We start from the raw sequence: 14130 nt of genomic DNA, 5'->3' as shown, positions 1-14130 counted from the left end.
ATGGTCAGCGCAAATGGATCTTTCGTGCCCTTTTGGTTGCTAAAAGACTGATACTACAATACTGGAAGAATAAAAGCTTACTGCCTATAATGCAATGGATTGAAGACTTAACAACATTAGCAACATTAAGAGTGGTATACAGGTAGGGATGTTGGAGAATTCCACCACGGACTCCCAGAGTCCGTGGCAGAATGGGGCAATCCCCCCCGCCACCCTGCGGAATCCCTCCGGGACAGAGCCTACCTGGCTCCGGCGGAGGCGGCTCCGGGTTGTCTTCTGGGCTGCTGCGTCCACAAATGGTGTCCTGCATAGGGGACGCCATTTGCGTCCCTACGCTAGGCCGTGATAGGCTACATAGATACTTACGTAGCCTATCACGGCTAAAGTAGGGATACAAATGGCATAGGGGATGCCATTTGTGTCCCTGCTTTAGCCATGATAGGCTACGTAAATATTTATGTAGCCTATCATGGCCTAGCATGGGGACACAAATGGCGTCCCCTACGCAGGACGCCATTTGAGTCCACAGTAGCCCGGCAGTGGATGGAGGCTCCTCCACGGATCGGCCCAGCCGGCGGCTCTGCGGACTGGCCACGGAGCAGAGCCGGCTGGGCAGGATTCCGGGGGTGAGGACCAGATCGCCTCCCCCCCCGCAGAACCCGGTAAGTGGGGTTTCATACACCCCTATATATAGGCATAACTTGCCAATGGACTTATATGTGGATATCTAGTCTGCTTTTACTGAAGTTTATGTGTAACCTATGCCCCCCTCCCCACTTTTTTTTCTTTCAAGAATATTGTAATATTTGAAACTGAGGATTTTAGAATATGTTGTTATATTTTTATTTTTTGGTTTTGTTATGTTTTCTGGGTTTTTTTGTTCTGTTTTGTTAAAATTCACAATAAAAATTGATTTTAAAAAGTCATTAGGGACACATGACATCGTGGCCACTCTGCAGCAGTTTACCTGTGGGGAAGCTGCGTTTTTGCAGAGTACTTTTACTCCATTGTTTTTCTTTAATTTGGCTCCCCTGAGGTTCAGCTGCTGTGTGCCCATCCCTCAGCTTTAAATTTGGTATGATCGGGGTGTTCCTAGGAGTGTGTTTTTCACCTGGCCCTGCCTTTAGTAACCTAGGTAACTAAAGTAACTTGCCAGCCTTTCCAACACATCAAACCCCTAGAGCGCTCTTTTGAGCCTTCAGAATCGCCCTGCACTTCATTTTCGCCAGCGGGACGAATTAGCCTCCACGAATTCGCCTCCAAACACCTTTCTGATGTTTGCATTACTTTGCCCCCTGATGTTGTGTAAAGTTGCTTCTCTGATGCATAAGAGCTTTATCACTGTAGCGATCTGGCAAGGTTTTGGGATCAAGGGAGCCTGTCATTGCGAGCAGGGAGAAAGTGCCCAGAGAAGGAGAAAGGGGTGGTGGTGGAAGCTATAACTCTGTGAGTTTGCTGGAATGGGGCAAAATGGGGGGGGGCTGCTATCAAGGTGAGCCTTCCTATGCTGCACTGGAGAATCAGGGATTTTGGCTTCTTTAGGCAAAAGTGCGCACATTGGGAAAAATGGGGTGGGAGCAATAAGTCGGTGACAATTTGCTGGAATGGGGCAAAATTGGGAGGTGGGATGCTCTCAGGGGGAACCTTCAGATGCTGTAGTCGAGAACTGGGGGATTTTGGCTTTTTCAGGCAAAAATGTGCACATTGGGGAAAAGGTGGGGAGAGGAATAACTCCATGACAGATTGCTGAAATTAGGCGAATTGGGTGGTGGGCTGCTCTCACAGGGAGCCTTCAGATGCTGTACTGGAAAATTGGGGATTTTGGCCTCTTCATGCAAAAGCAGGGGAGCTTGGACAGGGGCGGGAAACAAGCCTCTCTCATTGGTTGAGCAGTTCCTACCAGGTTGATGATGTTACATTCTACTCCCCCCACCAAACCCAGAAGTATGTTCCTTTCAAGTGTTGTGTGGCCCATGAAAACTAGATTTTAAAGGTACGGTACACTTGGCATTTCTTACTTCGTGTGTTCCTGACAGACCAAAGCCGATTCCATGGAAATCTGGATAATACTCCAATGCACTTCTCATTCCGCTGTTGTAAAGATCCCCCCCAAGTGTAAATCATAGATATGATTTGAACAGAACGATTTTATGTTACTTTCTGTACCTTTTCTTTCTCTCTCTGTTATTTATCACAATGTGCTCATGAGAGTTTTGGAGTCCTGCTGGGGTGGCAGGAAACCAATAGGTAAAACTGCTTAGGTGAAAAGAGCCAAGACACTTATTCTATTTAGTGCTTGGGACACAATTACTCTGTGATTGGAAAAGCAAGAGAGATCTGTTCTGGTATTTGTGAGGCTTTCTAATCCTGTTATATTCACCATTTCATAGGTATGAAAATTGACATTTTTATGTCAGTCTCACAGCGCAAGAGAAGACGAATCTGCGTGTTTTTATTTTTACAAATAGTCTTCCTTAAATGTGAATCTAAAGAATAGCTCTGGAACATTTTGGAGCCGTAAAAGTTGGCATTATTCTTTATTATTGTTATTAAGTGCTAGGAGAAAAGGGAACATTCTGATAAATAATCACAAAGTATGCCAGATCAATGCATCTTTAGAATGTAGATGTTTACAAAAGAGATGATCATGTGACTCCCGCTGTTTGAAACATGCTATAATTCGATAGATTAATGCCAGCAATACATCATGTGGTGCCAGGATTAGAGGGTTGAATATGAATATTTTTTATATAGCTTCTGGTACATAATGTGCTTGGATTTCCACCTCCCCTTCCTTCCATCTCTTTGCTCTCATCATTCACTCTTAGTTTTTTATGGCATACAAAGTTCAATTATAAGTTAAAAACATAACTCCCCCCCGCCCTTTTTGGCTTGTGGTTCAAGGAAGGAGAAATCCTGCCTGGCAGATCCTGAAGGGCTCAAAATTGTAATATATACCTAGTTTCCATTTGGGGCTTTGACTTCTTGTTTCATTCACTGGATCTTGCTGCTTGCTCCCTTAGCGGTTAAATTAGAATCTGGCAGGAATAATATGAACCACCCAGGATAAAAGCTGACAAGCCAAATAAAGACAGCCTCTCATTCTAACGGTTACACTTTTTGTTAAACATATTTCCTGACCTCCCCTTCATGGATCACTGCCTTGTTGTGGCGAAGGGGCTTGCGTAACTCAGTGAAGCCATAAGCTATGCCGTGCAGGGCCACCCAAGACGGACAGGTCATGGCGGAGAGTTCTGACAAAATGTGCTCCACTGGAGAAGGAAATGGCAACCCACTCCAGTATTCTTACCAAGAAAACCCCATGAAATGTATCACAAGGCTAAAAGATATGACGCCAGAAGATGAGCCCCTCAGGTCGGAAGGTGTCCAATATACTACTGGTGAAGAGCAGAGGGAATTTCAAAGTAGCGCCAGAAAGAGTGAAGCGGCTGGGCCAAAGCCGAAAGGACACTCAGCTGTGGATATGTCTGGGGGTGAAAAGAAAATCCGATGCTGTAAAGAACAATATTGTTTAGGAACCTGGAATGTAAGATCAGTGAATCAAGGTAAGCTGGAGGTGGTCAAACATGAGATGGCAAGATTGAACATCGACATCTTGGGAATCAGCGAACTAAAATGGATAGGCATGGGCGAATTTAATTCAGGTGACCATCATACCTACTACTGTGGGCAAGAATCCCTTAGAAGAAATGGAGTAGCACTCATAGTCAACAAAAGGGTGGGAAAAGCAGTACTGAGGTACAATCTTAAAAATGATAGAATGATCTCAGCACGAATCCAAGGCAAACCATTCAACATCACAGTAATTCAAGTCTATGCCCCAACCACTGAGGCCGAAGAAGCTGAGGTTGATCGGTTCTATGAAGACCTACAACACCTTCTAGAACTAACACCAAAAAAAGCTGTCCTTTTCATCATAGGGGATTGGAATGCTAAAGTAGGAAGTCAAGAAATCACCAGGATAACAGGCAGGCATGGCCTTGGTGTACAAAATGAAGCAAGACAAAGGCTAATCGAGTTTTGCCAAGAGAACACGCTGATCATAGCAAACACTCTTTTCCAACAGCACAAGAGACGACTCTACACATGGACATCACCAGATGGTCAATATCGAAATCAGATTGATTATGTCCTTTGCAGCCAAAGATGGAGAAGCTCTATACAGTCAGTAAAAACAAGACCTGGAGCTGACTGTGGCTCAGATCATGAGCTTCTTGTTGCAAAATTTCGGCTTAAATTGAAGAACGTAGGGAAAACCACTAAACCATTCAGGTATGACCTAAATCATATCCCTGATAAATATACAGTGGAGGTGAGGAATAGATTTCAGGGATTAGACCTGATAGACAGAGTGCCTGAGGAACTATGGGTGGAGGTCCATAACATTGTTCAGGAGGCAGCAACTCAATTCATCCCAAAGAAAAAGAAAAGCAAAAAAGTCAAGTGGCTGTCTGAGGAGGCTTTGCAAGTAGCTGAGGAAAGAAGGGAAGCGAAAAGCAAGGGAGAAAGGGGAAGATATATCCAACTGAATGCAGAGTTCCAGAGAATAGCAAGGAGAGACAAGAAGGCTCCTTAAATGAACAATGCAAAGAAATCGAGGAAAACAACAGAATGGGAAAGACTAGAGATCTCTTCAAGAAAATTGGAGATCTCAAGGGAATGTTTTGTGCAAAGACGGGCATGAAAAAGGACAAAGAAGGCAGGGACCTAACAGAAGCAGAGGAGATTTAGAAGAGGTGGCAAGAATACACAGAAGAACTCTACAGGAAAGATCTTAATGTCCCTGATAGCCATGATAGTGCGGTCACTGAACTTGAGCCGGACATCCTCGAGAGTGAAGTCAAGTGGGCCTTAGGAAGCATTACTAACAACAAAGCTAGCAGAGATGACAGTATTCCAGCTGAGCTATTTAAAATCCTAAAAGATGATGCTGTTAAAGTGCTGCACCCAATATGCCAACAAATTTGGAACACTCAACAGTGGCCAAAAGACTGGAAAGGTCAGTTTACATTCCAATTCCAAAGAAGGGCAATGCCAAAGAGTGTTCAAACTACCGTACAATTGGGCTCATTTCACATGCCAGCAAGGTGATGCTCAAAATCCTACAAGCTAGGCTTCAGCAGTATGCGAACCGAGAACTACCGGAAGTACAAGCTGGGTTTCGAAGAGGCAGAGGAACTAGAGATCAAATCGCCAACATTCGCTGGATCATGGAGAAAGCCAGAGAATTCCAGAAAAACGTCTATTTCTGCTTCATTGACTATGCTAAAGCCTTTGATTGTGTGGATTACAACAAACTCTGGCAAATTCTTAAAATGATGGGAGTACCAGACCACGTTACCTGTCTCCTGAGAAACCTGTACGAGGGTCAAGAAGCAACAGTAAGAACCAGACATGGAACAACCGATTGGTTCAAAATTGGGAAAGGAGTACGACAAGGCTGCATATTGTCACCCTGCTTATTTAACTTATATGCAGAGTACATCATGAGAAACGCCGGGTTGGATGAATCACAGGTCGGAATTAAGATTGCTGGGAGAATTATCAACAACCTCTGATATGCAGACGATACCACCCTAATGGCAGAAAGCGAAGAGGATCTAAAGAGCCTCTTGTTGAGGGTGAAAGAGGAGAGTGCAAAAGCTGGTTTGAAACTCAACATTAAAAAAACGAAGATCATGGCCTCTGACCCCATCACTTCCTGGCATATAGAAGGGGAAGAAATGGAAGCAGTGACAGATTTTACTTACTTGGGCTCCAAGATCACCGCAGACGGTGACTGTAGCCATGAAATTAAAAGACGCTTGCTCCTTGGGAGGAAAGCTATGGCAAACCTAGACAGCATAGTAAGAAGCAGAGACATCACCTTGCCGACAAAGGTCCGTCTAATCAAAGCTATGGTTTTCCCAGTAGTAATGTATGGCTGTGAGAGCTGGACTATAAGGAAGGCTGAGCGCTGAAGAATTGATGCTTTCGAACTGTGGTGCTGGAGAAGACTCTTACGAGTCCCCTGGACTGCAAGGAGGTCAAATCAGTCCATCCTCAAGGAAATCAACCCTGAGTGCTCATTGGAAGGACAGATAATGAAGCTGAAGCTCCAATATTTTGGCCACCTAATGCGAAGAGAAAACTCCCTGGAAAAGACCCTGATGCTGGGAAAGACTGAAGGCAAAAGGAGAAGGGGAGGGCAGAGGATGAGATGGCTAGATAGCATCACGGATGCAATGAATATGAACTTGAGCACGCTCCGGGAGAGAGCGCAGGACAGGAAGGCCTGGCGTGGTATGGTCCATGGGGTCACGAAGAGTCGGACACGACTGAACGACTGAACAACAAAATTTCCTGTCCTGTAGGCAATACCTTGATTTTAAAAAATGTATTTATTACATCTGAATCTCACCCAGGTTGCTCAGGGAGGGGTAAAGCTTCTCCCCTACCATGTTATCCTTACAGCAGGTGGCAGCAAGAAAGAGCAATGAGGTGGTGGACAGATTGCCAGTGAACTACCTACAGGGTATTTATTTATTTATTACATTCATATATTGCCCCATAGCCAAAGCTCTTTGGGCAGCTTACAAAGACTGGGATTGGTACTGGGACAGCAGTCATGACCATTGGCAGTAACATTATTTTGTACATCCAGTGCTGTGCCTGGTTTTATTGGGGGGGGGCTTTGGACTGCCCTCAGTGGTCCTACCTCCTCCTTGCCATTGTCACCCCACTGCCTGTGTGCTTGCCCTCTCCCTCTGCCTATAACAGACGAAGAATAGAATCCACACCATCATCCCAAGGAAGGGTGGCTACTTACGGGTCACCCAAAAAGCGGAAATGTATCATCAAAAAAAGAGGACAGAAATTTGCACGAAATTTGCATGGACTAATTTATATGTGTAGAAGCGCTTTCAGAAAATATTATTACAATTCAAATAGAAATACTGTCCATCTCACCATAGTGCAGAAAGCTGTGACCTGAGTGCTTGCCCATTCAGCCCACTGCTAACTGTTGATTGGCAACAGTTCTTATGATTCTTTGTCTTTAAACTGGAATTGGACTGGACAGCCTTCAAATAGAGGACACCTTGAAATAGAGGATGGTCCCTGGGCAGCTTTTCAAATAGAGGACTGTCCTCTGCAAAAGAGGCCACCCTAGCAGAGGTTGCTGCTACTCCTTGTCCTTGCTCTGCCTGTGCCTCAAGAAGGCAGGTAAAGAAGCAGCACCAGCAAGGGATGGGGGCTCTGTGGGTTGGGGTCCCTGCTGGGGTACAGGCCTTGGCAGGTGCCTGACGATGCCAATCCCTGATGAATATCCCCCTGTATATATCCTTCTCGGAAAACTGATCTCTCTCCTCTGCCTTTTCCCTCCACTCCCCTTCCCTTGTGTATCTTGTCATTTTAGTGTGAAAACCCGATGGCAGCCCCCCCTCACCACACTTTTTTATTGACGTGAGCCATTTTGGGAAACAATAACAGTCTTAAAAGTGAGAATAAAAATGCAGCAGTGAAGGTTTGAGGCCTACAGAGGCAAGGAAAAGAAAAAGGTCAGGCCTAGAGGCCTGGAGTTTTTATTGGGTGAGGGTATCCTTGAGGGAAGTAGTTTCATTTCCTCAGTTCAGTTTAATTTCTTCAGTTTTGAAACACTACTTGTAGTTTTGAGGGTGGAGGGTATATAGGAGAGCAAGAGAGCCAGCAAGAGGAGAGTCAGGGAGACCAGAGCCTGAAGAGTGAGCAAGAAGAAGCAACTTGTCTATGTACAGCTAGGGTAAAGGAACTTGTGTTTTTGCAACTTTCATTTTCTCTTAATGTCCTTTGTATCACTCAGCTCTATTGTGTAAATACCTTTAGTTGTGATTTGCTTGCTTTAATTTATCAGTAAACGGTTGTGGTTAAACCCTGTGTACAGAGTGTCAGTCACCGCATGCCTACTGCCTAAACCCCACATTATGGGGAAGGGGAAGGAAGGAAGGTGGGACCCTTAAGGAGGCAAGGGATCGTTAAGGAGTTGCTCAGGAGGTCCGGGTCATAAGGGGAACCCTGACTGCAGCAAATAAATAAATAAAGACCGCAAGCAGCATGCCCCTTTGCTCATGCACAGAAGGCTTGCACGTGTCCTGTGGGACTCTTGGTTCTCCCCTCCCAATGAAGGATAGCCCATTGCGCAATAGTGCAAACTGCTTTTAAGACTCCTGCTCATCTCTCCCCGCACCCAGACACACTTTCTTGTCTTTTACATTGTCTCTATTCCAAGCTTCATTCACCCCCCCACCCCCACCCCACACCTTTGCTGTTGTTGCTTAAGGGGTCCTGCATAACACACGGTGCATGTGGAAGGTTCCAGTGGAGGCTGGTGGCTCCGACCTCAGTGGTGCAGTGAATCCAGTCCTGGTTTCAGTCAGAACTCTAAAGGAGCTATCCAGGGTGCGAAGCATCTTGTTCAAAGGGGAGACAATGTTTGCAGTCACAGTAGCCTAGCAACGTTATGGAGGTGTGAGAGCTGTGATCTAACCTCCTGCATCTCTTGAGATCTACACTTGAACCTCCTACGCCTCCTCCATAAACCTCAGTGGAGGGAGAAGTTCTGAATGTGCAAAGGGAATTCTCTACAGAGGTGCCCCCTCCATTCAACTGAAGCATGTGGGATATGGCACTGTGGATTGCTGGAGGATGGACGGAAGGGAAAACTTTTGTTCTATTAACTTCCTTAACTTATTTTAGGACCCAAGCCTGATTCTGAAAGATTCCTCCCTCCCTTGACAGCCCACCCGCCCGCACTGCATCCCACATTGCTCAGGAGAGACCACAACCCATGGAGAGGCTTTTCAGATGGCACAGGTGGTGGCAGAGGGGGAAGCAGGGACAGGAAATTGTCTGTGAACTTCCTCACATTAACTTATCTTAGGATCCAAGCCAAGCTTATGTTTTGGAAATGGGGGTTACAAATTACAGTCTAACCTAATCTGTCATGTATCCCCCGCTTAGCAACTGGTATTCAGCTTATACCTGTCCACTCTAGCTAGGGATGTTTGGACTGTGTAAAATCTGCTCCATCTTGGGCTCCAAGATCATCTCAGATGGTGACTGTAGCCATGAAATTAAAAGACGCTTGCTCCTTGGGAGGAAAGCTATGGCACACCTAGACAGCATAGTAAGAAGCAGAGACATCACCTTGCCGACAAAGGTTCATATAATCAAAGCTATGGTTTTCCCAGTAGTAATGTATGGCTGTGAGAGCTGGACTATAAGGAAGGCTGAGCGCCGAAGAATTGATGCTTTTGAACTGTGATGCTGGAGAAGACTCTTACGAGTCCCCTGGACTGCAAGGAGGTCAAATCAGTCCATCCTAAAGGAAATCAACCCTGAGTGCTCATTGGAAGGACAAATACAGAAGCTGAAGCTCAAATATTTTGGCCACCTAATGCGAAGAGAAGACTCACTGGAAAAGACCCTGATGCTGGGAAAGATTGAAGGCAAAAGGAGAAGGGGATCGCAGAGGATGAGATGGCTAGATAGCATCACCGATGCAATGAATATGAACTTGAGCACACTCCGGGAGAGAGCGGAGGACAGGAAGGCCTGGCAAGCTATGGTCCATGGGGTCACGAAGAGTCGGACATGACTGAACGACTGAACAACAACAACAACCTTTTGTTCAGTCGTCCGTTCACAGACGGATATGATTTTTTTGTCATGCAGAAAAATACACAAATAATTACGTAAGAGGTTTCGTAACAATTTACATAATTTACCTTAGTATGTAACATTTAGCATATTGTTCCCAGTTCCAGTCAATTTAGCAGAAACTTATGCATTTTCCTCCAAATAAATATGCATACATTTCAGGAAAGTAAAAAATAAATTTTAAAAAATATCTAAAAGTCCATGGACTCCGCGCGGCCTGAGGGGGTCGCTCCACAGCGGATACCACAGGTCAGATTCTTAGAGATCCAAGCTCATTTTAGTCAATCTTGAATTTCTCCAGCATCCCTAACTCTAGCCAAACCGCCCCCACCCCTACCCCATGGATCATAATTAGTTATAGTGCCCTTTGCCTCTAAGAACACCTGCATGATGCCACATCTCTCCTATCCTTCAAATCCACCCTGCCAACGCACCTTTCCTATGAAGACTTTGGCACAATCTCGTAGTTCCCATGCCCTACTTCAACTAAGCCTAAACAACTGCATATTGCTTCTCTGTTTACCCTTGCCTCCCCTTCTTCTGTTGTTTCCCTTGTGACTAATTTTAGATTGTAAGCTCCTTGGGACAGGGCCCTGTTTTATTGTACTCTGTAGAACACCATAAACACTAATGGTGCTAGATAGATAAACTAATACTAATAGGTACTAATTAGTACCTAATCAGCCTAACCTTGGATTTTAAGAGAGGATTACTCAGGAGATTACAGGCCAGTTAGCTTAATGCCTTTGGGCAAATTGGTGGAAAGCATTATTAAAAATAAAATTATCAGGCATATAGAAGGACAAGCATATAGAAGAATCAACATGGCTTCTTTAAGAGTGTCAATGAACATGTGGACTGGGTGATCCATTAGACATGGTATACTTGGACTTTCAAAAAGCTTTTGACAAAGTTCCTCACCAAAAGCTCTTGAATAATTTAACAATCATGGGATAACAGGACAGGCTATCTTAGGGGTCAGCATGTAGTTAAAGATCAGGAAGCAAAGAGTAGGAATAAATGGACAATTCTGGTAAGAAGTGGGGTCCCTCAAGATTCTTTATTGGGGCGAGTGCTTTTGAACTTGTTCATAAATGATCTGGAGTTCTGGATGGGCAGTGAGGTTGCCAAGTATGGGGATGACACATTATTCAGAGTGGTTAAAACAAAAAAAGATTGCAAAGAGCTCCAGAAGGATCTCTACAAACGGGGTGAACGGGCATTAAAATGGCATATGGGCTTGCAAGTGTAAAGTGATGCGCGTTGGGGCAAAAAAACCCTTCAGTTCACATATTCACAGATGGGATTTAAGCTGGCAGTGACTGACTATTTCATTTCATTTATTATTACATTTCTATACCGCCCACTACTCAAAGCTGGCTGGGCAGTTTACAAAGGAAAGGGATCACGAAAGGGATCTTGGGGTGGTTGTGGGTAGCTTGAAGAAAATGTCAACCCAGTATGAAGCAGCTGTGAAAAGGGCAAATTCCAAACTGGGGATCATTAAGAAATGGAGCAAAAATAAAACTGCCTATTTTGTAATGCCTTTATACAAATCTAAGATGTGACCACACTCAGAATATTGTGTCCAGTTCTGGTTGCTCCACCTCAAAAAGATATTGTAACACTGGAAAAGGTGCAGAAAAACCAAAATGATTCAAGGGGCTTGAGCAATTCCCCCACAAATAAAGGTTAAAGTGTTTGGGACTTTTTACCTTAGAAAAAGCGTGAGTAAGGAGTAGATGATAAGGGTGTCTAAAATTATATATGGTGTGGAGAAAGTGATAGAGAGAAGCTTTCCCCCCTCTCTCATAAAACTAGAACCTGGGGTCATCCATTGAAGCTGAACAGTGGCAGATTCAGGAAGGACCTACTATTCTTCGCAAGCACATACTTAAACTATGGAATTGGCTATGATAAGATGTGGAACCATAGAAAGCTTTAAAAGGAGATTAGACAAATTCATGCAGGATAAGGCTATCAATGACTGCTTGTCATGATTTCTATATACTACGTCCAGGTTCAGAGGCAGTGAACCTCTCAATACCAGTTGCTTGGGAAAACTACTAGGAGGGTAGTATTACACTTATGTCCTGCTTGTGAGCCATCCATAGGCACCTGGTTGACCCCTGTGGGGAATAAAATACTGGATTAGATGGTCTGATCCAGCAGGGTTCTGCTTTTGTTTTCTTTTTTGCACAATGATGTAGTTTTGGTCTTAAGGCTCGGTCTGTCTCCAGACAGGTGTCAATCCTGGTTTTGATCCTGAGCCTTACTAAGTTTAGGGGCACCTGCATCAGTAATTCTGTTCTAAAACCCTGGTGTGCAGCTCGGTGACTAACTTCATTAATGCAACTAACTTCCTTGTCATGCTGTTATTAAAGGTCATTTTCCGAGAAATTTATAGTAGCGGAGAGAGCAGAAAGCTATACTTTGACAGTAACATTATTTCTTTATTACCATTTATAATGCCACTAGCAGGAAAGAGACCCATACATTTCACCATGTTGTCACAAACGTGTACGGGGACCGGGCTTAGCTCAGAGAGATTCTTGAGAAGGAAATGACAGATCTCGGGCAAAGAGTTCTTTCCAGCCATATGTCCATGACATTTAATACAACATTTATTTTAGCTCAAACACAGAAGGCCTCTGGACACTTATGCATCTGAGTATTTACTAATGGGGCTTAAAAGGACCACAGCTCAGAACTGAATGAAGGCCAAAACAGGCATTACTTTCAATTTGTACCTAGCAGCTACTTCTTCCCCGCGCCCTAGAGTAGGCACAGGGCTCCCTATCTGGATAGCATAGGGTGGCGGTGCGGGGAGGGGGTGTTTTTAAGATCTGGATCAGTCCTCCTGCACCTACTCTAGGATAAACATGAAAGATAGAGGTAGCTGCTGGAACACATTGAAAGTAGTGTCTGTTGTGGCCCTGAGACTAATATACAGGAGCATGTCTACAGCGCAGCCTGTCTTCATTTCATGCCATGCTCATTTTGATTACTTACAGCACATTCTTTCAGATATTCTCCTTCTTCGAGTGATCTCGTATGATGAGCTGTCAGCGTGTGACAACTTATTCTAAGGCTACTGCACAGTACTTTGATGTTCCTACAATTGAGACACCCACCTGGTGGCAATATTCCTGCTGTTCACTGTGATATGATGCGTATAAAACACGAACAGTCACCAAAATAAGGATAGGGCAATTCTCTGAATTCCTCTCAGCAGACAAAGCCTGCCGTTGTCTCTTACTTCAGGGGTGAGGAACCTCAGGCCCGGGGGCCAAATCTGGCCTGCCCGGTTTCCCATTCTGGGCCTCTGGGGTCTCCAAATGGCCACACACCCTTCCCTTGGGTCCAGCCCCTTTCCCCCAAATCACCAATCATTTGGTGGTTTCCCGGCTTTTGTGCAGTTTTTCCCCCATTCTAAAAGGTTGAAATGCCTCTCCCAAGGCTTGCTTACTGGCAAGAAGAGCTTTAAGCTACAACAGGTTGATTTTATTTGTATTTTTGGCCCCACCCCTTTTACCTTTGGCCCTGCTCACTGCCTAAAGGCAGCCCCCCAGAGCTTCTCTGGAATTGAATTTGGCCCTCAGGCTGAAAAACGTTCCCCACCCCTATCTTACTTATTATTTATATTTTTATCCATCCAGATTAGGGAGGCCAGATGCAAAAGAGTTGCTCCTGCACCTTTAATAGTTGTGTAGAAGAAGGATTGTCATGGAGGGTACACCTGGTTTCCTCTTTTGCATCTGGCCACCCTATCTGAGAGGGGCAGGGGGCATATATATTCCTTGCCTGGCTTCCATTTTATCCTCACCCCACCAACACAATGAAAGAGAGACTGGCCCAAGGTCACCCAATGACTGAAGATTTGAACCCAGGTCTCCATGGCCTTAGTCAATACTTTATTTATTTATTTCATTTCTATACCACCCCATAGCTGAAGCTCTCTGGGTGGTTTACAAAAGTTATAACATTAAAAGACAATGTAAAAGTTTAAAAGCCATTTACATAAATGCATTATTTAATTTACTTTAGCCAATGTACCACACTGATTTCTGTATTAGTATCTCTGTTCATTGGATGTAGGGTGGCCAGGTGCAAAAGAGGGCAGGGCTCCTGCACCTTTAATAGTTTTGTAGACAAGGGGATTTTAGCAGGTGTAGCTTCTCACACAAGCTCTCTTCTATTAAAGGTGCAAGAGCGCTTTCTTCTTTTGCATCTGGCCAACCTACTGGACATACACATTTTGTACCAGGTCTATCCTATATAGAGAACTCATTCTCTGAGTGCCTGTCCTTACGTAGCCAAAACAGCACCAGCCATGCACAAGAGGGGGTATCAGCAAGCTTGGAGGTTTTTGGAAGTATAAAAAAACCCCATAAAGATGGGGGGAGAAACCCAGACATCCCAGTGATGACTGAA

This window comes from Heloderma suspectum, chromosome 2, assembly GCF_057233095.1.
Source record: "Heloderma suspectum isolate Gila_16-S chromosome 2, 16-S_ref, whole genome shotgun sequence".
NCBI classification, from domain to species: Eukaryota; Metazoa; Chordata; class Lepidosauria; order Squamata; family Helodermatidae; genus Heloderma; species Heloderma suspectum.
This window is presented reverse-complemented; position numbering follows the sequence as displayed.